We start from the raw sequence: 27,908 nt of genomic DNA, 5'->3' as shown, positions 1-27,908 counted from the left end.
CTATCCTTTATTATTATTTACTGTTCACCTCTACCCCTAGTGCTGAGCTGTCTCTGCTGTTACTCACTTTGCAATGATAGCACAAGACTCATGCTTCATTAATTCATAATGCACAGACTCCATGTTAAAACTGCAAAACATAAATAGTTTTATATTTTAGGACAGGTAGGTTTAAGAAATTGATAATGAACTTAATTGGAATTCAGACTATATTAAAATAAAAGCTGAAGATCTCTTATCCCTGACCCTGGTTTGTGTCCATAGAAGTAACCACTACTTCTGCTTTCTTTTGAATTTTCGTGTCTTTCTAGATTAATTTTATGCAAATACAGAGTGTACCTATATTTTCCTTTTAAGAGATGCTCAGAAATGGTAGCACACTGTACATAGTGTTCTCTCCAGTGAGAACAGATCTTATGAGTTCATTCCTAATGGTGGGCATGGAACTGCCCTATTTATTTATTTATTTTTTAACAGCAAGTCGTTATACTAATATAGTTTACTTTTCTTTTCTGTTTTTCCTCTTGAAATAAAAAAGTTGTGTCAATTATAAACTATATTAATATAATGACTTGCTGTAAAATATTTCATACAATGGAAGCGCTGTATTTAACTCTTCCTTTATTGTTTTCAAATCATTCCTCTTAAAAAAAAAAAGTTTGCACATAAACCTTAGTGATGGTTTGTATTATCTATTGGATAATTTAAGGTTGGAATTCCTGATTCAAAAAGTATGTGCTTTTAAGTTTTTCTTATTTATGTTTGGGTGGTATTTACTCATTTGTGTATAGTCCCTCCTGTCTTAACCTGAAATCCCCCCCACCCCCCCACCCCGTTTTTTTTAAACACTCTTTTGCCTTTTCTTTGTCCTGCAGGAGGAAATGCAATGTATTCTTTGAGTTTTGAAAGGATTGCTTGTACTGAGGAAAAACTGCCATGTTGCTTACACTTCCTCCCTGGAATTTAGTTTACTTTCTTAGCACTGAAAACTTCTCTTCCACCCAAGTAACTAGGAAATAAGTGAGAGAGCAAAGATAGTTCGACTTTTATTACCAGATGTTCCTCAGTTAAAATCTGCAAATTGATAGATACTGGGAGTTCAAAACTGTTATGGAAGTCCCATTAAAGACCTGTCATTTGTTAGCGTGGACCACTCCCTTGAGTCCCACAGGAAGATGGTGTTCTTTGTAAAATGCTTGGGACTGTTAGGAAATTTGTTCAAAGTTTGGGTTCTCTGTTAAAGCGAGGGTCTTAAACGCTAATGACAGCCCATTAGACTTTATCTGGTATGTATGTATAGAGTTTCTTAAACAGGCTCTGTCCTGATCATAGTCTGTTTGCATGATAGGCATCTTAGTCCTCTATTCTCAAATACATTTTAAGGAGTTTTAGAGCAAAGTAGATTTGGTCAATTAATGAGCAAATCCAAATTGATCAATTGAGTTCACTCCAATTTGTGTAAATCAAACCAGTCAAAAAATATAAGTTTTCTAGGATTTAAAATTTGAGCAACCTTGCAATAAAACTTTCTAATCCATTAGGTTTTTCCCCCATTATTAACCCGTGTTTACAGAGTTTCATTGGATAGAGTTGAAAAAAGCAAAGTCTGGATTTCTAAATCCAGAGCCTCGGGAGCAAGGTGGTGGCTCCCAGGAAAGGTGTTGGCCCTGCATCTAGTATCGTGCATGAGAGTGGTGCTCCTGGCGTATCCTGGGTACATTGTAGTTTGTCTCTTTCATCCTTGACAAGGTAGTAATGCCATCATTTCACACTTGAAACTCATAAAGACGAAAGTTCACTTCCCTTTTGGTTCCCTGTCCCTAGGCTTCCAGTATCACATCTCATACATTGCTATAGTTTTGCCTTTTATGTAACCACTGGGTTGTCTGCTTCTTACTAAAACACAGATGGTATTTAACTCCAAGAACAAGACTCAGCAGCCATTGACAGTACAGACAGACAGGGAGCCTGGAGAGGCTACAGTGGGCAGTCCACCCAGCTGATTATTTAACTTGTTGTGACCCTTTGGAGTCACAGTCCTTGTGACTTAATGTGTTTTGGATTTTAGAATATACTCCTTTTCTTTTCTGTTTTCCTCCTGAAATAAAAAAAAGTTGTCAATTATAAACTATATTAGTATAATGAACACCCTCATACTCTTCTTCTAAATTCACCAATGTTTAATATCAGAGCCCTCCTGAATGACCTTTTCTGTCTCCCTCTCCCTCTGCCTTTTGCTCAACCTTCTGAAAGTAGGTCTTGAATATCAGGTCACTTCATTCCTGTATATTCAGTGTGCGTCTCCCACTATGAAGCCAGGAAGTGAGAATATTTTTGAGGTTGCCATCCACCTCCTTGATGGGTACCCACAGATGAAATTATTTTCTTATGCCTTACTACCAAGTAAAGATCCTCAGTTTTTGAGGCAACAGAAACTGTTAGGAAACTCAGATCTAAGTTTTCAAATTGCATATGACCTGTTGATGAGCACCTGTGTAAGGTTTTGGCTAGTGGACTGCCCCCCTCTTTTCTGACCATCCATGCCTCCTGTCCTCTTTAGATTGTGTATGTTTATGCAAAGACCCCTCAGTGAATTTTAGAATGAATTAGTATATAAAAACTAGTTCCAAATAATTTGGAAATTGCAGTAGGCTCTCAGATGATCTGTAAGAGGGTCATAGTTGTCTCAGTCTATGCCTTTTCTGGGACACTGGAGTGGGTGGAATTTCCCCTGTGTAAAGCCCTGATACTTTCTTTTGAATATGCTGCCTTGAAGTTCATCTTATAACTATTCATGAGACTTACAGGACATGTCACACTGCAGCTCATACCCCTTCTCAGGGCGGGTGTTGGGCCTCACTTTCTCTTAGCAACATCTCTGGCCTGGTGTGATTTGGGTATCAGGGCGCCTGTGACAGTGGTGGGAAGTCAGCACAACATGTCTGAGAAGACAGTGAAGACGGCAGATCAGGTACTGGTTGAATGATAAAGAGAGTAAGCATTAATGGAGTTCAGGGAAGGACCGTGGGTATTTGGGAATGGTCAGACAGGAAGTGCTGCTGGGGGAGCCTCCTTGTGAGACCTGCTGGACAGGACTTGAGGCCGCAGGCTGGGGAAGGAGGAGCTATGGAAGTGTGGCGGGGGTCAGTCAGATGTCCATCTGCTCTGGGCCAGGTTACAGTGTAACACAGATGTGAATTCAGGTGTGTTCTTTGGTAACATGTAGCATGAAAGGGTTATTTTAGGAAGGGAGCCATCTCTTCTGATGTCAGAGTTGACCTTTCCTGCCCAAGTTACCTCGAGGAGACACTAGAGACTTCCCAGCAGGATTGCCAGTTGGCTGAATCAGGCATATTGTGTGTACTAGGCTAAGTGCAGGCATAATTAGTATAATTCTCAAAAGGGCTCTGTGAATATAAGCAGTTATCCTCATTCACAGATGGGACACAAGACTCCTAAAGGTTAAGAGACTGGCTTAAATAGTGGACCTCCAGACTACTACTAAATACTACCTCCAGACTTTGAGTTATGTAGAGGCCACTTTGTAACATTCTACTACTACTTTACCCCTTCCTTTTAGAAAACTTTTTGTAGTATAAATTATGTAGTATGCAGGAATAGTAAGATTGATGAGTTGTCACAGACCAAAGGCACTCAAGTTTTAACTTGCACCCAGATTAAGAAACAGCAGGACTAACACCTGGGACTGTGTCCCTTCCGGTCATTATCTCTCTGCAGGAAACCATGCAGCTGAGTTTGGACGCTGAGTGGAATTGTACAGTGCATGCTTCAGTATTTAACATCTTTCTCCTAATGTTATGTCTATGAGATTCATGTATATCATGAAGCGCTTCCCTTTTAATTGCATCTTGGGACCTAGAGTGCCCAGAAAAACCATTTAGTCTCCAGGGTTGAAAAATCCCCTTAGTGTACAGTTAGTGTTTTCAGAAATTGTAAATGTGGAAAATGGTCCATTAGATGTCCTCAGTTTGCCATGCTTAGATGAAAAAATGGAATCTTCAGAGTCGGTGGCAGGAAGGATTCTCTATATATTTAAAGTGATGTTTTTTGGTAGTTTTTGAAGAATGGAGTGTAAATCTTGATGCATTCAGGGCCTCTGCAAAGTCATTCTGTTAAATAGATGTAACATGCTTCTGTGTGATAAGTAGGATCCTGAAGAGTTCAATTGTAAATGAAGTTAAACTTTGTTTTTCTCAAAATGTCAAGCCATGCCAGGATCTTGATGTTGAAATTCGTAAAATGATGAGTCATTTGTGTCCTTCAGCCAAAGACCACCAGGAATGTACTTCTTGTTGAACAAGTTGAGTTTGTTGCTCATTGCAGGAGGGAGAACACACTACAGAAAGAGGTGATTAAAAGAACTTATGAAGCCTTTCAGCTTTGTTTGGGTAATCTTGGGAAGAGTCCATGGAAGCATGGGCTATCTTTACATTCTGTGTTTTCAGAAAGCGGGTGTCTGAACCTTATCTATCTATAGAGAGAGCAGATTAGAATGAGCTAAAGCTATGATTGGTAAATAAGTAGAAGTCCCTTGGTTTATCTGGGAGAGGGGGTTTGGTGTCTTATGGATTTCACAGTGATCTTGTCTTGTCCCTCTTTGTCAAGATCTCAGAGTGACCTTGTGTGATGTAACTGTTTTATGAGATTGTTCATGTCCTACAGGAGAATAGCGTGACTTAGCTTGTGTCAGATCAGTTTGTAATAACATTGAGTTCTAGCTGTGAGCATAAGATGGATAGCAGGCATAGATTTTTGTTTTTCAAAGGAAATTTATAGGCTCTAGTTTTTCATAAATCTATACTTTGAGTGTTCTTAAAATAGGTTTGACCTTTAGTAGCTACTTATTCCTTAAAGTACTAAATGAGTATTCCAAATAGAAGGTATATTTAGAACATTACCCTTTGGATGCTTGTTTTTGGGCTTCTTAAGTAACTGGGTTGCCTTGCATGGACTGGTTTTAGTGGTTTTAGATTATCCTTGTGAAATCACGGGGGCCTTTGGCAATTGCTTAATCACACTTGACTCTTCTCTCCTTACCAGATGAGTGAAGGTGATTATAACAGTGACCCAAATTTCTTAATGGCACCTTGTGATGTAATTGTTGAGTCTCACATTGAGATGCTATCTGCTAATTTATAATGCATCTACTTCCAAAAAGGATTCAAGGTGACTAAGGAAATGTTCTTTCCCTCAGAGCACCCAACCACATCTTTCCCTTTTTCTCAAGGCTTGGCCTAAATGAATAGTCACAGTGTTAAATAACTCCTTATCCACAAAGAAAACTATTTTCTGAAACCTCCTAGGGATGCCCCATAGAGGTACTGAAATATCGCATTGTGATTGCTTTGAAGGTAGTTGTTGGAGCAGATGTTCATCCTTTGGCAAGCCCAGACTTCTGGTTGGTAGTGAATTGTCAGGAGTTGTTTCCCTTTCTTTAGATTCCTGACCCTTTTCAACATGGGCTAGGAATAGGACTAGGCCAGCTCATGCTTTCCCCATCTTCTTTTCTAACAGAGTATTTATTTAACCTTTTGATACCTGGTTATCTTCTTTTTGCTGCTTAGATGCTTATAATATAACCTGTCTGTGAACTGCAGCTGGCTATGGCTTCTCATCCAGTTTTATGGAACAGAATGTGAAACTGTTGAATGAGAATGGTGAGGTTTACCTTGTAGTATCTAGCTTGACAATATTCAAGAAAGAGAAGGGAAAGAAGATGAAGAGGAGTTCTTCAGTCAGTTATTTGAAGATTCAGGTGAATGAAATAAACAAGGGAATGGGAAGGATGAAAATGGATTTTTTTTTTTTTTTGCTATCAAGTATAGCATTTTTTTTTGTGTGCATTTTTGGAAGTATGCTGATTTAATTTTGTCAAAATATATGTCTGACCATTGGGCTGGGGCGGGGCAGTGGTACAGTGCTTGCTTAGCATGTACAAGGACTTGGATTCCATCCCCTGCAATTCAAGCAAGCAAACAGTCTGTTTATCCCATTGAAATCTTTGAAATGACATCTCAGTTCCATAAATACCCAGTTATGGACACTCTTATTCCTTTGTTAATAACTCTTTTGGTACTATAACTCTAGGAGGTTTTGATATACCATATAGTAAGTTCTGACATCTAAAATTTTTTTTTTTTTTTTTAGATCTAGATGAACAGAATACCTTTATTTTATTTATTTTTATGTAGTGCTGAGGATTTAACCCAGTGCCTCATATGTTAGGCAAGTGCTCTGCCACTGAGCTAAGCCGCAGCCCAGTTTTGACATGTTTTTCAGTATTGTTTTGACTAATGTGGTTTTTTTTTTTTTCTTCCTGCACAAAATTTCCCTTAAATCCTGTGGGAATTTGGGATTGGGGAGGATTTCTACCTTAAAAATCTCTACTTTGTGTATTCGTTGAGGTTCATTTTCTTTATTTTAACCTTGGTGTGAGGTTTTCGTGGAGACTTTCCTTCACATAGGGTTTCCAGGCTGTCTGGGGCTTTTCTCAGGTACTGTTCTTGCCACTGTGAGAAGAATTTTTTCCATTTCAGTTTCTCATTGTATGTAGGATTTGTTTTGTGTGTTAATGTCACTTGGTTTCTGGTTAACTTAATGAACAATGATTGGTTGGTTTTCTTGTACTTTCTAGGCAGATGATGTTTAGAATGAGTTTTCTGTCCTCCTTTCTAGCATTTTCCAATCTTTCACCGTGAAATTGGGTCACAGTCACATTTAAATTAGTATATTCTATTTATACTTACTAACATAAGAGTGTAATAATTTAAACAGTGTTGGTTCTGCTGTCAGCCTGCTTATTCCATGAGTGTTTGTAGGCCCTGGGTCAGTCTCTCTTTCCCTCAGAGGGCCAGTTTCTTGTATCTTTCCACTGGTGGTGTTTTTTTATAGAGCAGAATTACCTGCCCCTACCCCATCCACATCATAATCAAAGGAAACCCAGCGTTGTGCCATTTCCTACTCAGAAACCAACCTTGGAATCTAATCCTGACATAAGAAGTACTTCCACACATTTTCTTTCTGTTTATTGTGTTAGCTAGTAAGCACAGAACAGTGTTGACTAATGTTGACGATAGCAAGCACCCTTTCTTGTTCCCAACTTTTATGGGAGTGCTTCATTAAACTTGTTTGGAAGCTTTTGGTGGATGCTTGGATGAGAACATTTGCTTTGTTTTGTTTGCTGAATTTCATCAAATTAGTTGTGCCTGCCGTTTATTTTAAAAAAACTCAATGTAGTAAAAATATAATAATAGATCATGTATTGAACTAGCCACGTATTCTAGATAAACCTTATTAGGTTATAATTTTTTTAATTTTAATACATTGCTATATTGATATTCATTCCACAAATTTTCTTTCTTCCTTCCTTCCTTCCTTCCTTCCTTCCTTCCTTCCTTCCTTCCTTCCTTCCTTCCTTCCTTTCTCTCTCTCTCTCTCTCTCTCTCTCTCTCTCTCTCTCTCTCTTTCTACTGCCCATCAAACCCAAGGTCTTTATGCATGCTAGCAAATGCTGTACCACTGAGCTTTATCCCCAGCCCCCTTCTGCTAATATTTTATTCACTATTTCTGTGTATGTGTTACATAAAAGTGGCCTTTGTCCTTTTTTGTTGTACAGTTTGGGATCAGGGCTACTTTGGGAAACTTACCTTTTTTTTTTTTAAAAAAAATTAATGAATATAGTTTATATAACATAGCAATGATCTTTGTCTTAAGTTTGGATCTTGCCTGTTGAAAAAAAAAAAAAAAGGCAAACCAACCAACCAAACAAAAAACACCTGGCTCTGGTATTCTTTCTAGGTATGGGAGGCTTTTCAAAAATGTCAGAAACTTTGCTGGGAGAACAGTGATGGCAATAATCATTTAGGGAGATAGCCGGGCATGTAATGTTATCAATAATGCTTTTTTAAAAGTTATATATATATGTAAATATGTGCCTGTGAATGCATGTTGCTCACATACATGCTTGGGATTGTGAGTTCCCAAGATTTATTGCTCCTTAGATTTTCTTTTTTAGCAATTATGTTTTTAGAATTGCAGAATTTGATTTAGTATTTGGAGTGTGTGGTCCAAAGTCCTGTTGAAATAGCAGTGTTCTTTACATAATATAGAACACATTTGGAATACCATGTGAAAGAATTGGGATGGGCAGGTTTCTCGGTTTGGTCAGTTTTGGCCAGTTGGTACCCAATTAGATCTTAATCATCAAATTGAGTGCCAGGGTTTCTGTCCTAACATAATCTGTTGTTCCTGAAAAAAGTGCATTCTTCAAAACTACACACTAAAAATTTCATTGCTTGAGGGAACAATAGGTTTGGGGAAGACTACTAGCTCAACCTATGGAATATTGTAACTAGAGAATTAACCAAATAGCTTTTGATTCCCTTAAGGATGCAACTTGGACTTGTGTAATAGTTTTCAACAGATCAGAAACTTTCAAATGCAGTGCCGATTTTTGAAATGTCTACTGAGGTCAGGAATTTGGCCTTCAAAGATGCGAAGATAACAAATGTTTTTGTCTAGAGTGGAATGAACTGGCTTAACTTTCCTATGTACATATATGAATACACCACAGTGAATCTCCATGTACAACCACAAGACTGGGATCCTAATTAGAATAAGGTGTACTCCATGTTTGTATAAATGTCAAACTCTACTGTCATATATAACTAAAAAGAACAACAACAACAACAAAAGGTTTTTTGTCCTTGAAGTTCACCTAGACAAGAATCTTTAAGCTTGTTTGCTCTTCTAACCTCCCCACCCTCCAGACCTTCCATGTTTTTTCTCTTCCTCAGGAAATTTGTCCATCAAAGATCCAATTCCTGGCTCAGTCACTTAGGGACCCCATCATGGCTTCTTTCTAGATAAGCAAGTCTCTACCAGATTTTAAATATTCTTTTCTGTTGACATATAATTATTTATGGTAGGAATTTTGAAAAAAATAGATTTACTATACAAAGACTGGGTTATCAGTGCCATTCCTCAGAATTACCTCTGTTCTGGTTTATGTGCTTCTAGTCATCTGTACCGCAATGGACGGTTCATGTGAATCTCTTAAGCGAGCAAAGTTGTGATCATATTGTGGCTCTCAGCCTATTTTTTTTCCTACTGAAATCATTACAATTTAATCTTGTTCTTCATTATGTCAGCATGTTATTCCATTGTCAGAATAAACCAATTTTTTATTGGTGCCTGTATTAGTTTCCTGTTGCTCTAATTATCACACATTTAGTGGCCTGAAATAATAGATTTATTATCTTAAAGGTCTGTAGGTTACAATGCAATATGGATCTCGCTGGGCTAAAATTAAAAGTGTGGCAGGGCTACATTCTTTTCTGGAGGCCCTGGAGGAAATCCATTTTCTTGATTTGTTTAACTTCTGGAGGTACTCCTTGGCTGGTGATCCTTTTCTTCATCTCAAAGCCAGCAGTGGCAGGTTGAGTCCTTCTTGTATGACATCACTTTGACCTCTTCTCTCCTCTATTTCAGGTACTTCTGTAGTCACACTGGGTCCACCCCAGACAACTCAGAATAATTTTCGTGTTTTAAAGTCAGCAGATTAGCACCCTTAATTCCATTTTCTTAGTTACCCATCACCATGTAAGTAACATTTTCACAGGTTCTGGGGATTAGGGCATGGACATCTAGGTTGGGGAGGTCTGCTTCTATGGTTGATGTTGGCTCTTGGGATTCTAATAGATGACATTTCCATGAATGCCTCTATGTGTTTATCTCTATCTGTGGTTAATCCATGGACTGACTTTCTGTAGATGAAGAAGTTTTTCAAAATGTACATTTTAATATGTTAAAAATGACCAAATTATTGAAACTCCATCTTAAGTTGGGTAGGAGAACAGAAGCAAATTTAATGCCAAAGAAGAATTTTTAGAACTGGGAGGATGCTAATTTGTTCCTTTATTGCATTCCTGTTAAGAATGTGAAGTCCTGTCACTCATTGTAATTTTATTGTATATTCCCTGTGCCTTTTGGCATATGTAGTTTATTGGTATATATTTGCTAGATAAATGGCTAAGGAAATGAGTGTCTACATTTATTATGTGCACTTTGCTGTTAACCACCTTTTTTCACTTTATTTCTTTGTATTAGATATTAATAGATCTTCTATCTGAATTATGAACTGCATAATTTTGCAGCATTTTGACAACTGTTTTGTGTCTGTGTGTAATGCTGCCTCAATATTGTTGAATTGGGGAACATTCTTTTTTCAATAAAGCATTTTTGATGTAGATGGATGGTTTTAACTATTCTATCCTGCTAATTTTTTTAAAGGCTAAGTGTGCCCTTTGTCCTCCCCTTTTTAAAATAGTTTATTACAAAATCGTCATTGACTTAGATAAATGTCGTTGCCAGAAACCTTGAATGAAATGTGGAGTTACTGAGCAATATGTAGAATAAAGAAACATTGAAAATACAATTCCATAGCCCTTTATCCACAGGGTTAGAATGTTAGAATGAAGGCTTTTTGGCAGTGATGGTGGGGTATATTAGTTTACCAGGGCTGCCATAGCAAAGTACTATAGACTGGGTGGTTTATAATAACAGAAATTTATTATGCCCAAGTTATGAAGGCTAGAAGTCCTATACTGAGATGATGGCAAGGGCTATGTTCCTGCACAAGTGTTTAGGGGAGGCTCCTTCCTCGCCTCTCCCAGTTTGTGGTAGTTGCAGGTGTTCCCTGATTTGCAGCTGTAGCACTCCAGTCCCTGCCTCTGTAGTCACACAGCTGTCTTCCTCCTATGTGTTTCTGTTTTCCCTTCTTATAAGGTCACCAGTCATATTGGATTAGGGCCCACCTGATGACCTCATCTTAACTTGATTATAGCTGCAAAGACCTTATTTCCAAATAAGGTCATGTTCACAGGTACTTGGAGTGAGGATTTGAACATATTTTTTTTTGGGGGGGGAGTGACACATGGTTCACCCCATAACAGGGAATTAACAGAGTATAGGGATATGGAAAATTAATACTGAGCACATAGGATGTGTAATGTCATGCTGCTGGTGGGTTGAACAGCAGACATGTCAAACACAGCAAAACACATGAACAGTCACACGAAATGTGATGATACAGCTGCACAGGGCCTCCTGTCTATTCAGATCAAGTTTTGCCACCAGAAAAATGCAGGGTAGCTTGGTTGGTTTCATGCCAAATGGTTGCAACTTTTGGTTGTCAGTCTTTTGGATGTGGGGATTGTGTTTAAAATAATTGAGGACCTGTGTCAGGTTTTTGCCTTAATTCCTAACTGTGGAGTAGGGCACTTTCTGGGAAGTTCTATTATTATTACTTACAGGCTAATATCTAATGTTTTCTTCTTTTCCCCAAACTGGGAAGTTCTCCTTTTTGACTGGATGCACACACTCAATCCCTGGTGTGGAAAGTGACGTAGTGTGGCGACTGTGCCCTCCTGTCCAACCAGAATAAAAACTTCAAGCTGAAAGTTATCCCCTGGCAAGAAGTTAAATCTTCTATCCCTCCTCCCTCACAGAATACCAGAAAACGTCCATACATAAACAACCCCAAATCACAAAGCCTTCTTGTTAAGCTAAAGCCTTGTGCCTTTCACTTCTTTGGAGGGGGTTAGGCTTCTATGGTCTGCCAGTGTCGAGAAGCCAAACTCCTAGACACTTTGAATGAGCAAGCAGACAATGATCAGGAAGCAAACTGGCCACTAAGTTGTCTCCTGCAATTGCAAGAGAAAGAGAGACATTATTGGAGTTGCAAATTTAGGAGGCGATTTGCTTATATCCCCGTATTTTAAATGATACCTGGGACTGGGAAATCTGCTGGAAGGAACATCCATCGAGTACATAGAGCATCAGACATTGTTCTAATGTGTTCGTTGTAATAATTATGACAGAAGCATGAGAAATACCTGTAATGTCAGGCAGTAGGGATTTGGTTTTGGCATATCAGTGAGATAAGATATTTGGGACATCAGAAGTTGAAGGAACATTTAATCACAGATAATACTTGCAATGTAGTAAGTGGGGTAGAGGGATACAGTGTGCATATGATATGGACTAGTTTTATAAAATGTGTAAGCATAGTTTAGCAGGGATTGATGATGTTAGCAGTGCTTTTCATAGTAGACTATACTTGAGAATTTCCTAACTTTTTTTTAATCTCTCCTCCATCCTCACCCAAGACCCTCAATCTAGGGGCCTTTTACTTTTGGGGGAATTTGTCTCCTTATATTCAGAGTGTTCTTCCCCCACCCTACCCCCAGTTAGCTAAATTTGGAGAATACTTCTGTAGGGCTTGCTGTTTAAAGAGCATAGGTTCACTACTCCTTCTCAAGGCAGGATGATATGGGAAGAGCACTACATGTAGAGTAGCTATATTTGGGTTCTAGTTCCCAGTTCTCTACTGTCTGTCTGTCTTCAACCTCAGTTTTTTGTTTTTGTTTTTTTTTTTTTTTTGTTAACAGGCATTTCCTAGAGTTTCTCTTGTATCTGTTGTTGTTGTTGTTTTAAATCTACTGTGCCAGAAAGAACCTTAGACTATCTCACATTGTACAGAGATGGGAAATGTAGGCTTAGGGAAGAAAGTAGCTCACAGAGGTTTTTTTAGGAGTTAATAACAATGCTTGACCAGGGTTCCTGATTAGCTAGAGCAGTACCATTTTATCTGCTCTTGGTTCACCAACTAGAGTACTCACTGGAACCTCTAGGCTCATCCCTTAGAGCCGACTCAGTGCGTCAGAGGTTGGATCTGGACGTTAGTAGCAAATTGATTTTTTTTTTTAATGGATATTACACAATGGTAATGCAGTCTTGATATTTGACTTTGGGAATCTGTTGCCTACATAGCAGTCCCTCCCAGATTTGTGTGGGTGTTCACAACTAAACACAAGATATATATTCATTTTTACAGTATTTGCATGCTTAGGATATAGGAGGCAATGTTCTCAGTTTTGTGGATATGACAGGTTTGTCTCTGAACTCCAAAGTTTCTTGGGCCCCGATTTTAAAATTTTGCATGTATTTATAATTGTTCATATGCATGATACTTACATTTTTGCAACATAATAAACTTCTATAATACACGAATGCATTTTATTTACATAGATTTATTCCTAATCCTCACTTCTGAGATCATAATTGGCATACTCTAAGTTACTATATGTTGGAAGTTTTTCTTTTGTAAACGTAGATCTGCAAGTCTTCTCAAGCATGAATTGTTTAAAGTAGCATGGATCCACCACTTCCTCTCAAGACTGGATGATATGTGAAGTACAGTAAATGGAGAGTAAGGGTCTTCAGTTCCAGGTTCTACAGTCTGGTCTTCTGAGTTTTCATTTCAGGATTGTATGAGTTAAAGTAGAAGTTACACTGTTGTTGAAAGGGAGATTCAAGAATACAGTGGCATCAGTCACTCACCAGTGTAGTTTGTTCACACTAAAGAATTCAGGGTTGGCAGGCGACTTTGTCTTTGAGCATTGTCACTGGTGTGGGGTATTCTTACCTCATTGCTCAGGGTTTTAACCCTGCCTTTGTGGTGCACGCTGGCTTATAGCTACTAATGTCAGATTCCAGACTGTGGGAAGAGGGTCTAAGCATTGATAATTGCTCCCTTTTTAAAGATGTGACTCCAACGTTGTGGCCACTTCCGTTTGGCTTCTGTTTGTTAGCTAAGTGATATGTAACTAATTTCTATCAGGGAGCCTGGAATATGTAGTTTAACTGGGTAGTCATGGGTCTAACTAGAATGGGTTGGGGGGCAGGTCTGTTTTCCAAAGGAGGAAGAAGAAGGTTAATACTTTGGAATCAGTCACTTGTATCTGCTACAGCTCAGTGTATCAACCAGCAGTGATGATGGGATATAAGGATGGAAAAGTTAGTTGAAGCTACCTGGTATGGTTCTATGTTGGGTTTTGATGGCGTCTGTGAAAGTGAATGTGGGGACACAAATAGCTGTAAGGATCTGGAATTGCTAGACTGAGCGCCTCCAAGGGCAGCACTAATACCATAGTTATTTTTCCATCATACGTTCTTGACCCAGTGCATTGGGCTTGGTAAACTAGTAGAGGAGAGTGGAGACAAGAGGTTTAGAGATTGAGAGGGCTTTTCCCACATCTTAGTAACTGTTAACCAGTACTGGATTGCTTGCTGTATGCCAGGTACAGTTCTAGACTCTGTTCTACCAGCAGATATGGCTCAGTGTCATAAGCCCACATTCTGGTAGAAGTGACAGAAAGATTAAGAAGAAGGTAAAATAAATCCCAGTGGCAGTGACTATTCTGATGGAAAAACACAGTAATGGGCTGGTGAGTGACTGATGGTTGTTGGCTCTAGGTTAGGTGGTCATTAGCCTCTTTGGGGAGACCTGAGATGACAGATAGGAAGCCAGCATGCTATGTAGAGAGTCTAGTTAATATCCGGTTCCTACAGCAGGAATTCCAGGTTTGGCCTCATATGGGAATGGATACTCTGGTGTGCTAGATTACCATGAACACAGGTGACAGAGGCAGACAGGGGCTCCATCATGGGAGGGTTGGTAGATCATAGGAGGGAATCTGTCAGAGGGTCGGAGTGGGGTAATGAAGTGATCGTTTTCCATCTGTAAAAACACTGTGTATACAGAGTGGAACACAGATAACATGAAAGCAGGAGTGGGGTAGCTGTTATCCACCTGGAGAGAGATGGTGGTGGATGGAACAAAGGCAATGAAAAGGTTAAAAAGAGATGTTCTCAATTGATTTCATTAGACTCAGAATGTTCCAGTGGACTAAATGAGCATAAGGGCATTGAAGGAATGAAAAACCCCAGACTTCACTCCTTGATCTTTGCTTGTGCACCTGGGAATCTAGGTGCTTAGTCAAGATGGGAAGGAGTCAAGAGATGCACCTGTGGCTGGTTGTTTTCGATGCCTGTCTGACCTCCAGCTGAGGATGGTATGCAGGCAGTTGGCTAAGAGCCTGGAGATCTGGGGAGCTTCTTTTGGGCGAAGTGGTCTCATGTACTTCTTAAGTTCTCTTAACTGTAAGGCTTTGGGTTCTAGCTAATACCGCTACCTTGAGATCATTGAAGCATGACAGGTATAAAGTGTTTGCCCTTTCCTGTGGCTTCCATTGGTTTTTGAAAGAGAGACTGGAAGGCATTCCTTTCAGACATAGGAAGTTCAGGGGTCACTAGCACTACCCACAGACAGGACCTTGTGTCTTGTCATTCTCACTACTAAGATTTATTACAGCCAAAGTCTTCAAAGCAAAATCAGCAATGGGAACAGGTGCATGGAATGAAGTTCAGAGGAAACCTACTGCAAGCTTCAAGAGTCCTCCCAGTAGAGTCACAGAATGTACTTAATTCCTCCAGTAGTGAATAGTGTCCACATGTATGAAGTGTTGTCTACGGGAATCTCCTTTAAGACCCAGAGTTCAGGTCTTTTTTTAATTGGGGGCTATTCATGGAGGCACTCTCTCCACTTAGCATATGTCAACATTCTAGGTTCTCAAAGGAAAGCGGGTGTTCATTACAAACAGTATTATTGCTTGTAAAGTTCAGACACACTGAGCCACTTTTATCATAGTGGGAGGAAGTCTTCCAAAATCTAACTTTCCAGTTGCCAGCCAAGGGCCAACCTTGTATGCAGAACTCTCAAAAGATCCCAATTAGACCTGCTGTGTGAACTCTTCTTCACCTAGGAAGTCTGTGTGTTCTCATCCTACAGATTCTTCATAGATTTGAAACCATATCCTCACTGGCTTGCTTGTGGCAGACCTTCCCATGTTGCCCCTTTGACAGGTCTTCTGTTCCCCAGCAGATCTGCCTTCATTCAGTATCTGAAAGAGCGGAAGAGGGTCTGTGGAGTAAAGCTAAGTGACCAGAGTTTGCTGTCAACCCACAGGAACACTACATATGGCGAGTTTGCCATCAGGAAATACCTAGTCTCCTACACAAACTACTGGTAGCAATAGTGGAAAGTGGCTCCTTTGCAGTTCTTAAAGATTACCTGTCAGTCATCCAACATTTAGTTACCCTCTTGGTTGGGAAAGGAGATTACAGGGTATCTCTTTGTAAAGATGAGCTTCTCTGTGTGACAGCACAAATGATGTTCACTTTAATTGCAAGTTGGTGACTTTTGACTTCTGGAGCATGATGCTATGACTCTGGGATCAGTGGCAGGTATTGTTACTGGGTGTTGAGGTTAGCCCATAAAAGAACTGGGAGATCTGGAGCCAGTCCAGGGTTTCAGTTTGAACTTAGCTCTTGTCCTTAGTAGTTTGGATTCTCAGACAAGTTGCCTGGCTTTTCTGAATTCATTTCTCTACATATGATGTAGGACTGAAATGTGAAATCAATGTGTGGATTAAATGGGATAATGGGTTTGCTGGGTGCTGTGGCATGTACCTGTAATCTCAGCAACTCTGGAGGCTAAGATAGGAGGATCACAAGTTTGAGGCTAGTCTTAGCAACTTAAGAAGACCCTATTTCAAAAAGGGCTAGGGGTGTTGATCTGTGATGAAACACCCCTGGGTTGAGTTGCTGGAACTGCAGTGGATAGGGGATAATGTATGGAAGAGCCTGCTGTATAAGGTTCCTGTATTTTTGTATATCTATGCTGCTCACTGTTTAGCAGATGTTTGATTGCTTATGTGCCAGGCATTAGGCTCCATTGGCTTCTATTTCTTCTGTTACTGTAGTGGATACAATACTTAACCTTTTTCTTCTGTGCAACTTAGTCCCATTTGAAGTCTTTATTCCTTAGGCTATTTTATACAGCCAAGACAAGATGATCCTACAGCCAGTTGTTGAATGTATGGATTAATGTTGTTGCTGTTGATTGCTAGGAAGATTATATACCTCTTCAGGGCATTGCCAGTATCTGTGGTATTCACTGCCGTATCCATACAGCACTTGCAGTGTAGGAGATACTTTTGTCAAATATGTTGAATAAATTTTAAAAATCTATTGACTGTGGCCTCTCTTCCTACTTGGTAGCTGTTATGATTAGGAATTAATTCTTAAGAGAGAAGAAGGCAGCTGCTTTCTGGGACTAGTGTTGAGGTTCCCTCTGCCTGTATTGGAAGTGGAGAAGTATTTAGATATACTGGTTCTTGGAATAGGGGAGCTTTGGTAGGCACATGAGAAGTACATGACCAGTATTCAATCTGCAGTGATGGTCACTTTCAATCAGTTGAGCCTTTGCTTATTATTATTTTTTTTTTTTTTAATTTTCTTGAAGATTCCCCTGTCTTTGGGAATGTGCCTGTGGGAGAAGGCTGAGAAGGGAGTTGATTCTGTGGTCAGTTTTGTCTATAGCTGGCCTGCCTTCCTATTCCAGAGCACCTTTATCACAGAGCTCCCCCTATTGATTCTTGGTAGCAGGAGGTATGTGGCTAAAACTCTTCAATCCACACAGGTGGCATTTTGGAAGCACTTACCTTCTCCAGGCCTCAGTCATTGCCGCAAGTGCCAGGGCTGGAAGCCTCAGGTGTCCAGGGTAGGTGGAAGTGGCTTTAGTGGCTTCCTTATAAACAACAGAGAGAGGCTTCGGTTTAAGAACACTTCATAGAACTCCCCCCCCAGTGGCTTCTGAGCCAAGGTATACTTTGGAGGTAGTAATTTCATCTACTTGAACATCATGTATTTAAGTTAATCAGTGATGTGAACCACAAATACAGGACACTGAAGTGGGCGTTTCTCCCTTTGTTTATCTCTCTAGTTTGTGACACTTGTTTTTACAAATGTGTGTGGTTTGAGGCATCGTTAGACACAGACGTGTTTTGTGTGGTCTTTCTCTTATCATACATTTGAGGGGATCTGTGCTGCATCTCTCTCTCCTGAGGAGGTGGAGTCTGTTTCCTATCCCTTGATCTTGACTTTGATCTCTATACCACAGGAGCAAACAGACCCAGTCACACCAGCCAAGGGAGACCACCAACCCACAGCCTGATGATGATACACTGATACATGATACAGTGATACATTGTTGATGGGCCTGGAGCTTAGGGATGGTTTCTTAGGCAGCAGTAGATCATGAGCGTGTTCTGGGTGACAGTACTCAGGCAGGCTTCTTGTTATGCCCTCTAAATTCCAACCCCTGAAACAATCATTAGGGTGAGGAAAGAGTCTGTCACATTTTACTGTAATTTGGATCAAACTTCTCAGCGGTCAGATGGAAGGGTTATTAGGCGCTAGCTAGAGAAGGAAAGTAGATGTTTTTGGGGGGCATGATTCATTTTGGAGAAAGGATTACTTGGATGTTATCCCGTATTAGGGTTAGGGAGTTAAAGGATATGAGTATACTGCATATCTGGTAAGGGTAATAGTGGGCAATAAAGAACTGTTGAAAGGAAAAATGAGAAAATACCAAGGAAATGTGAAAGTGGTATGCTAAACTGGATCCATATTTAAAGAGGAGAAAAATCTTCCTTTTTCCATTTTGATAGAATCTCTTTGCTTCAGAACCCAGATTCAGGCCATGTTTTTTTTTTTTTTTTTCCATACCACAATTCAGTTACATCATGCTATGAAGGAGTTTTTGAAAACTGGCCTTGAGAATTGAATCACAATTAATGTTGTTGCAGAACAAAATGTTATACTAACAACCAACTTAATTAAAATCAGAACATTTATAACTTTAGAGCATTTATAATCAAAGCTTGCCTGAGCATAATAGAGATAGCTAGCCCATGCTTCAAAGACTGTTTTCTTTTTCTTTTTGGGGTACCAGGGATTTAACTCAGGGGTACTCAACCACTGAGCCACATCCCAAGCCCTATTTTGTATTTTATTTAGAGACAGGGTGTCACTGAGTTGCTTAGTGCCTCGCTTTTGCTGAGACTGGTTTTGAACTCACGATCCTCCTGCCTCAGCCTCCCCAGCTGCTGGGATTACAGGCATGTGCCACCTGTCAAAATGATAAATATTAGACATCAGTAATATATACTGAGTACTCTCATGAATCACTATAGTGATATATAAAGTCAGAGCTTTTTCATATTTAATTATATTCAATTTAAGCCTCCATCTCTTTTGTACCTAAGGCTATTTGACATTTTTGTGTTTCATTGTATTCCTGATAGGAACAAAAATGTGCTTGTTAGAGATGATTATTTTTTTTTAAAAAAGAGCTTTATTGAGATATAATTTACATACCATAAAATTTATCTGTCTAATGTGTACAATTTGGTGGTTTTTAGTATATTTACACTTTTGTGATCATTAGCATAATCTCATTTTAGAACACTTTTATTATTCCAAAAAAAAGAATTTTGTACCTATTAGCATTCACTCTCTTTCTCTCCTTACCACTTCAACCTCTCTCCCCAGCTCCACACAACCACAAACCTGTCTATGTAAATTTGCCTATTCTGGATGCTTCCTGTAAGTGGGTTCATATAATACGTGTTCTTTTCTGTCAGGCCTCTATCATGAACTATGTTATTTTGAGGTTTACACATATTTTTAACACATATCAATACTAAGATAAAATGATTTATGACCATTTTTAAACATTTAAACATTTCTTTACTATGTAAAAATATTATTTTTAATATTTTTTACGTAGTAAAGAAAAAAACCCAAATGGACCATATAACACATGTAAGTTATAAAGCCTGAGAGGGTAAACACCTGGGTTCTCCACTCAACATAAGGACAAGAATGGTACTGAGACCATTGTATTTACATACGAATTTCATTCCTATCTTATTTTCCTATCCTTAATCTCACAAGTGCATCCATAAATAATGTGTAATTTATTCTGCTTTTTAAAATTCATTGAAGAAATGTATTTTTCTTTCTCTTTTAAAATTTTTTAGTTGTAGATGGACACAATATCCTTATTTTATTAATTTATGTGGTGCTAAGGTTCAAACCCAGTGTCCCATGCATTAGAGGCAAGCGCTCTAACCACTAAGCCATAACCCCAGCCCTGAAGAAATATATTTTTCTGCAGTTTTTTTCCACTCAGTACTATGTCTTTGATTTGTTCATATTGTGTTTAGCTGTATTTCTTTGATTTCACTGCTTTTTTTTTTTTAATTCTATGAATATTCTGTTTCCCTCCTGAATAGGTATTTGGGAGTATTTCCAGTATTTTACTTAAGAAAACAATGTAATGAATATTTTTGAATTGTTTCTTATATAGATGAAAGAGATTCTTTGTTATTTTAAAAATCACATATTAATTAAGGCATATGCCTAAGAATTGGCACATGGTAGAGTTTAAGAATGTTTAATTTTTCAAAAACCTGTACCCTTTCAAACTCCCACCTATATTACACGAGAATTGCCATTGGTCCACATTCTAGTCAGAAATCTGATCTCATTGAATTCCTTAATTTTTCCTGATCTTGGGTATAGAAAATGAAGATCTTAACTTGGACTTGCATTAATTACTTGTGAATCTGAATCTGAATGTTTAAAATTTGCCAAATATTTGTTTTTCTAAAGTTCCTGCTTATATATTTTTTCTATTAGAGATTGATTTCTTCACGGTTGTTCTTTGTACTGTGTACTAATCATTTGTTACCTGCGTTGCAAATATCCTCAAGTTTGAGGGCTTCCTTTTCACTATTTTTTAATAGGGTCTTTTTTTTTTTTCCTGGCTGTCTTTAAGATTTTCTTTTTATCTTTGATTTTTCAGTAATTTGATTATGATGACTAAAGGGTATTTATCTGTTTTATGTTGTTCAGTGTTTATCCTGATTGAGGTTCCCTGAACTTTGTGAATCTGTGGTTTGTTCTCATTAATTTTGGAAAATTCTTTGCCATGTCTTTTCAAGTAATTCTTTTTTTTTTTTTTCCCTTATTTTCTTTTTCTGGGACTCCAGTTACATTAATAGACCATTAGAAATTTTCCCAAGGATGATCTATAACTCACTTCCACCACAATTTTTTGTTTTCCCCCCAATTTTTATTTCAGTTAATGGTTTCTATGGATGCTTTAGTTTTCTGTTTTCTAATTTATGCTAAGTCTGCTTTCCTTTAGGGTCATTGGGTCTCTGTCCAAGTTTTGGGATGAGAGGGTTTCTTACCCTGTTCTCACACCATCCTCTCGACGATGATCCCATTGAGGAACGCTTCTTCTCTGATACCAAGTTATCTATCCTGATCATTTCTGTTTTAACTATTTTAGTTTCCCTCTCTCTGTATACTCCATGTAGTTCACTTTTTTTTTTCATTAGATCTTTTAACACATCAATCTTGGTTATTTTAAAATCAACAGTTTTTATATCTGGTATATCTCCAAGTCTTTTCTGTTGATTGACTGATATCTTAATTTGTTCTTGCATTTTTTGTGATTTTTTTTTTTTAAATAATTTTGACTGAGTGCCAGATATTATATAGAAGACCTGTAGAGACTGAGGTAGACGGTGTTTATGCCCAGAAATGAACTTTTGCCTCCTCTTCTGTTAGGTCATTAAAGTGGGGTTGAAGTAATCTAATCCACAGCTGAGTTGGGTTTGGGTTCTGCTGGGATTATTTCTTTTATTGTACTGTAGGCTTTAAATGCCTCAGCTGTGGGTTACTGTCACCTTGGAGTTAGGGTGGGGGTCCCACTTTCCTGAGTGTTAATGTTCTACTCTCCTGGGCTGCAGGGTGCTCCCCACACTCTGGCCCCCTCTTCAGCACTTGCTGCACTGTTGGTGGTCTCTCCTATGTTGAAGGGTGTGACTAGACTGTTAAGGGAGGTTCTCAGCTCTTCTCTTGGATAAGCCCTGGGAACCTGGGCCAAGGACATCAGGTCTGTTCAGCATTGCTGTCCCCTCCTCCTCTGGTCGCCAATCCCTGCCTTCAATCTGATGTGTGTCTGGGGCAGGAGAGCATTACCTACTTTTCTCCTGGGACAGTGGGTCTTTGCCCAAGTCTTGGGGATGGCAGGCCTTCCTGCCCCTATGCACGCACAGGCCAGTTTTGCTTTTACTCCTCCTCCTCCAGCTGCCATTCTTTACCTGGCCCTGGGGATTGGGTTTTGCTGTCCTTTCCACCGTCACATAATAAAGGCTTTGAAAAAAGAGACAATTCATATGCCACAGTGAGCACCTAAAAAGTAAACAGTTCAGTAGTTAGGCAGCCATCATTTTCTTATTTCTAAAACATTTTCATCACCCTGAAAAGGGATGGCCCACCCATTAGGGATCGCTCACTTCCCATTCTTTCCTACTTTCAATCCTGGACACCTGCAAATCTAGGTTTAGTTCATGTGGATTTGCCTATTTTGGATTTTTCATAGTTATGGCATCCTAGTTGTATGTGAAATCTGTGTCTTATTTATTTTACCTAGCATGTTTTCAAGGTTTATCCATGTTTTAACATATATTATTACTTTTTTTAAATGAGTGAATAACATTCTATTGTATGAATATACAGTTTCTTAGAAAACTTGTGCACTGTGATAAGCCCTTTCTGTGGATTATTTCATTTTGTCTTTGTAACCAACTTAGAGGGAGATGACATTACTTTCACTTTACAAAGGTGAAAACTGTGCCTTGAAGAAGTCACATGCCTTCCCCGCGGCCCCCACAGCTACCTTGTAAGCCAGGCAGCCTGACTCCAGAGTTTGACACTGTATATGAAACCTTCCCCTTCCTGTTTGTTATGGGTCTGTGAGACATAAAGTTCATAAAGCCAGTGTAAACATTAATTTTTTAGTAGTCTTTCATCTCTGTTTCCAAGCAAGTGACCAATGGACTTATCTTCTTGAGCCTTCTTGTGGACAAGTTTGGGTGGGGATGAATGCACATGGTGTGGAGCTGTGTTCTGCTCCTGGGCAATAGCACACACACAGGGGAATGTGTCTGTCCTCTGCAGAATCCATAGTTGAAGAGTCTCCTAGTCCTTTTTCCAAAGCTGGTTTTAGAGGTACTACAGGTTCATAAAACTTGGTAACTGTTTGGTCCTTATTAACCTCAGTCTAGGTTGTTTTATTCAGGAAGTTACCCTGTGGTGCTTGTTGTTTGTCTTACCCTCCATTTCTGTGGCAATAGCCTGGGCATAGACTCTGAGGCAAAAATAGCAGTTGCCTGGACATGTAATGTCCTACTTGATCCCTGTGTAGGTTAGTGACTTGTTGGCTATTCTAGAGTAGAGCAGATAATAAAAGTGCTTTAATTGATGAATTGCTTTTACTGCCAGCAAGTGTGCAGTATGTGGAGAAAGCACACCCTATCCTAGTACTTCCACAGACTAACTGCAGAATTGTGATTCTCAGGCATATCATCAGAATCCTATTCTTGACTCTATTAGAAGAAAGGAAGGTGTTTGCAGGCTTGTGTTCTGTGTCACTGCCACCCACCCCTGCCATCCTGGTACTTCAGTGTTAAGCAGATTTCTTTAGGAATGTAGTCTGTGTTGATAAACCCATTGGCATGCTTGATATTTGAGCTAATCTCGTAAGTGCCAGCAGCCATGAGTCATGAGGAATTCTTTCAAACTCCAAGCATCTCCCAGAAAAAAATCCATATGTGCAGTGGTGCACGTATAAATGACAGTTTAGAAAGAATTGGGTTTTATTTAGTTGCTTGGCCGTGTGTTGTGTAGTGCCTGCAATTCTAACTAGATGGTTCAGATGATATTTCAGACTGAGATTTAAGATCATTGAAATTTAGATTATAAGTGACTAAACAATCAAAGAGTAAGTTTAAATACTTGGAATAATGCATTCAAATATGTTATTTAGATGAATCTTGCTTAGATCCTTAAGCATTAAACATTCAAGATATCTTAGTTTTATGATTCTTTGTTAAAAGAAGTTATGAACCAACTTAAAAGTAATTTTTTAAAGCTGATGCAAGTGTCTTCTCTTTGTAGTAAGGTGAACTTTCTCCTAATTATATCCTTTCCCCACACCCACTATCAAATAGATGTTTGCCTGTAATTTCTTGCTTTGGAAAACCCTTCTTTAGCTTATGCTTGACAGATCATGAGTTACATCATCTTACATGATTTTGGTTTTGGCATGTGGATTTTCTCAGCAGTGAGTGCCATTGTGGAGAGATTTGGAATTCTTTTTATACCAACCCTCCAAATGCTATGGATAACAGAGACCTTAAGTAATAACATTGGAATCTCCCATCAAAGTTGTTCCCAGGTCTTGATAACAGTGGATCAGAGCAAATTGTTTTCCTTGTATGCAGAAAATTATGCTTATGTATAGTATGGTTACCTAAATATGTGGTGACTCAAGAGAAAATATTTTACAAGAATTGTTTCAGTGTTTATTTTCTCCTGAGGACTTGGCAAATTTTTCCTGTCCTCCTTCTGCTTCCCCTCCCCCCGCCTTTAAACTGATTGTGTTGGGCTTTTGGTAAATGAGAAAAAAAATGATGGAAAGGTACTTTAGTCTTCATATTAGTAGACACTATTACAGCTGGGTGGAGGGTAACATGTTTATTAATAAGTAAGTGAGATTATACAAGATTCACTCCATTTCTAAACGTAGCAACTAGAACCATATCGAGCATGAAAATGTAATCAGTTTTTTTTTTTTTTTTTAATATCTGCTTGAATTTCCCAGTCTTCAACTATACAAATATACCAGATGGTAATAAGAAAAACTTTCCTCTTTGGAAGAGTTTCTAATGTTTTTATTTACATTTTCATTTGAGAACTTAGAGGGGGATTAGGTAAACCTTGATTGAAGTGTGGCTTTAAGTTTGAATTTGTATGTCTTCAGGCCTGCTGAGGTTTCAGGCATTTCAGATAAAAGGGGGAAATACGCTGATAAAACCTGTGGATGAGATTTCTTAAGGGACCTGTTTCAGCTCCTCTTGGCCCACTTGTTGCCTGGCTAACTCTCTTCCTGCTTGCACATAGGTGCTCAGGGATTTGTTGTTTTTTTCTTTGGGCCACAGTCTTCTTGGTTGCATCTGGGGTTGTTTTGTGTTTTGTTTTGAATACATTGGAAAGATAATTTATTTTATGGCTTAAATAAAAATGGCCTTTTTTTGGGATTGGAAAATAAAACCAAGACAAAGATCAAGAGTGAGATCATACTACACACAGCACAGGGAGAAACTTGCGAAAGTGAATGGACACTGGATACTTTTCTATCATGCATGGTTCCTTCTCTAATATCAAGTTTATCCACAGTGTTAATACGCTATGTCTGATTTTTCTAAAGTTTTTCTTTGAGGTTCACTGGATACACTGGATATCTTTGCCTTTTTTCTTCATTTATGTGTTCATTCTTAAGCCAATCTGTCCCATTTGAACGTCTGTCTCCCCCACTAGAGCTTAGAACTGGTGGCAGAAAACTTGGCTCCTGGGAGCTTTGGATAAACTGTTAGCCATATTAACCCTTTGTTAAGTTAAATAGTCTTTAACAGGCCAATCCCTCGTGGTCATTCAGAGTTCCTGAGAGTGGCATTTTCTATTAATGGGCTTTGCCTAGAAAGAAGAGGCTATTCTAAAATGGTGAATAATTTTGTTTGTCAAAGCCTCAGCTTCCCAAGACCCCTGATTTGTCACTCACTTTGGAAGGAACTGTAGAACAAGCCTATTCTTCATCTCTCTGCCCGCATCTTAAAATTTTGCCATTCTTTTCGTGAAGAACTGCAAGGAAATTGGGCTCTGAGAAATTCAGATCCTACTAATTATCAGAGCCCCTTTTTCTAAAATCAAGACTCAATCCACATACCATAAAATTTACCCCTTAAAAATGTACAGTTAAGTGAGTTCTAGTTTAATTAGGTACTGGGGATTGCACCCAGGGGTGCTTATCCACTGAGCCATATCCCCATCCTTTTTTATTTTTTATTTTGAGACAGAGTCTCCCTAAGTTGCTAAGGCTGGCCTGGAATTTGTGATCCTCCTGTCTTAGCCGCCAAATGGGACTGTAGGTGTGTGCCACCACACCCAGCTGAGTTTTGAATTCTTGACTATTTAAAAGCTTATGTAAACTATTAGCATCCAGTTCCAGAAAATGTCTTCACCTCTAAAAGAAACCCTTTTTAGGGAACCATTCACTGAGCAATCATTCTCCATTCCTTTGGCAACCTGTTTTCTCTCTTAGAGTTCATTTTTATAATACACTGAAATCTATTATCCCTATAACTTAATGGTTATATCACATGGAAGAGAGAGCTACACAAATACAACTTGGGTTTATTTTCAGTTTCAAGGGAATAAACTGTTAGCTTATTTTCTGCTTGTTACTTCCAAGCCCCCATGTAAATGGGAGGATGATCTGCTCAGCCTCATCGGGGCCCTCTTTATCGATAATGATTAAGTTTACCAAATGTCTGAACTCTTAAGTGTGCAATAATTTGCAAGTCGTTGAGTCTGGCATGATAATGAAACTAATTTATGGCAGCCCCCCTTTTGAATTCTAAGACTCTGGAGAGCATTATGGTTCCTATTGTTCTTTTTCTTCTATAACTTTCAGAGTGTAATCATCATTCAAATCATATAGGGCTTTGTCCATCAAAACCGGAAAAACGGGTAGCTTGGAGAGATTGTGGGCTTGGATATATATGTCAGATATGCCTTAAGTAAATACCTTGGCCCTCTGCCCATTGCAGGAGGACATCTTGAAGTTTGCGACTTTGGAAGAGGAGTAGGGATTGATTTAAAGGGCCAGGGAAGCCCCAGTGCCCAGCAGTTCTCTTTGACTATAGTGCAAGGACCAGGCATTGAGAAGGTCTAGTGAAACAGGAGGCGATTAAGGGAGCCACGGTATTCAGTGTGTGCCCTTGGCTTGTCACAGGAATTTATTAGCTGGTGGATGTGTTCTTCATCGTTCAATTCTCCTGGACTATTCCAGAATGGCTTCCTTAGGAACTCAAGTTCTAGACTTTCTCCTAAAGTTTCCAGCTTTAGTTTAACTGTTTTTCAGTCTAAGTACTGTGCATGGTTCTCTTATAGAATTGTTTGGCAAGCAGTTCTGGGAACTATGGTATACTTCCTCGAGGGCTGCTGGGATGTGGAGCCCAGGGAGTGATGCTACATTAAACTGTGGTATTAGGGTGCAAGTGTTGGAAGCTGGCAAATGGGTACCAAATTTAAGCCATAAGACCTGGGAGTGGTTGCTGGACTTTTGAATGCTAAAAGGTGGTAATTGATATGAGTCCCTTTTGTTTCTTGTCCTCTGGCCCTTTTATAATAAGTGGAGGTGCTAGAGGTTTGGAATTCATGTAGCTCTCCCTCCCTTGACTGGCAGATAAAATAGAAATGCATTATTTGGTACAGATGCATCAAAATGTTGCAGTTTAAAAAGTGCTTTTAATACAATTGAGTCCATTTCTTTCTGAAAAGATGACTCTCCTTCAAGGATGGTTAGGTTTCCCAGGTACAGTAGTGGCATACATCTTTAATCCTAGTAATTCAGGAGGCTGAGACAGGAGAATCATAGTTTGAGGTCATTCTTAGCAATTTAGCAAGATTGTCTCAAAAAAGGGAAGAAAAAAGAAGAAAAAGGTAGTACCCTCGAGTCCATTCCCCAGTATCTCTTCCCATACATAAAAGAATAATTAACTTTTATCAGTCTGTTTAGTCTATAAAAGCATTTGTGAGGATCTACAGAAGAATATTGTCATTGAATTAAGCCTGACTCCCTTTTCTTCTGTTTTTCAGGTGTTTCAATTCATTAATACCTGTATTTTCCATCACCCCCATAATTCCCAGTAGGGAAATAAAGTAAAAAAAAAAAAAAATCCTTTCATCTGCCCTTACCTCTTACAGATGAGATTCTCACTACTTTGTTAACAGCTTTGGTTTATTGTCTTCTAGTAATTATATCCATGAACACGTTAATGTGTCCATGTGTATCTATTGCTTTTTAAAAAATGTTTTAGAAAATTTTTTAGTTATAGATGGACACAATACCCTTATTTTGTTTGTTATTTTTACTGAGGATGGAACTCAGTGCCTCACATGTGCAAGGCAAACACTCTGCCTCTGAGCCACAACCTCAGCCC

The 27,908-nt window shown here is 38.9% G+C and overlaps 1 protein-coding gene across 1 annotated transcript in view; it reads left to right on the top strand.

Moving 5' to 3' along the window:
* Positions 1 to 27,908, top strand: part of CCDC6 (coiled-coil domain containing 6) — a 118,882-nt gene that overhangs the window by 22,302 nt on the left and 68,672 nt on the right. The gene's annotated exons all lie outside the window — the stretch shown is intronic.

This window comes from Spermophilus citellus (genome assembly GCF_964194105.1).
Source record: "Spermophilus citellus genome assembly, chromosome: 15".
NCBI lineage: Eukaryota > Metazoa > Chordata > Mammalia > Rodentia > Sciuridae > Spermophilus > Spermophilus citellus.
The sequence above is the reverse complement of the archived record's forward strand: the minus strand, read 5'-3'. Positions and strand labels throughout refer to the sequence as shown.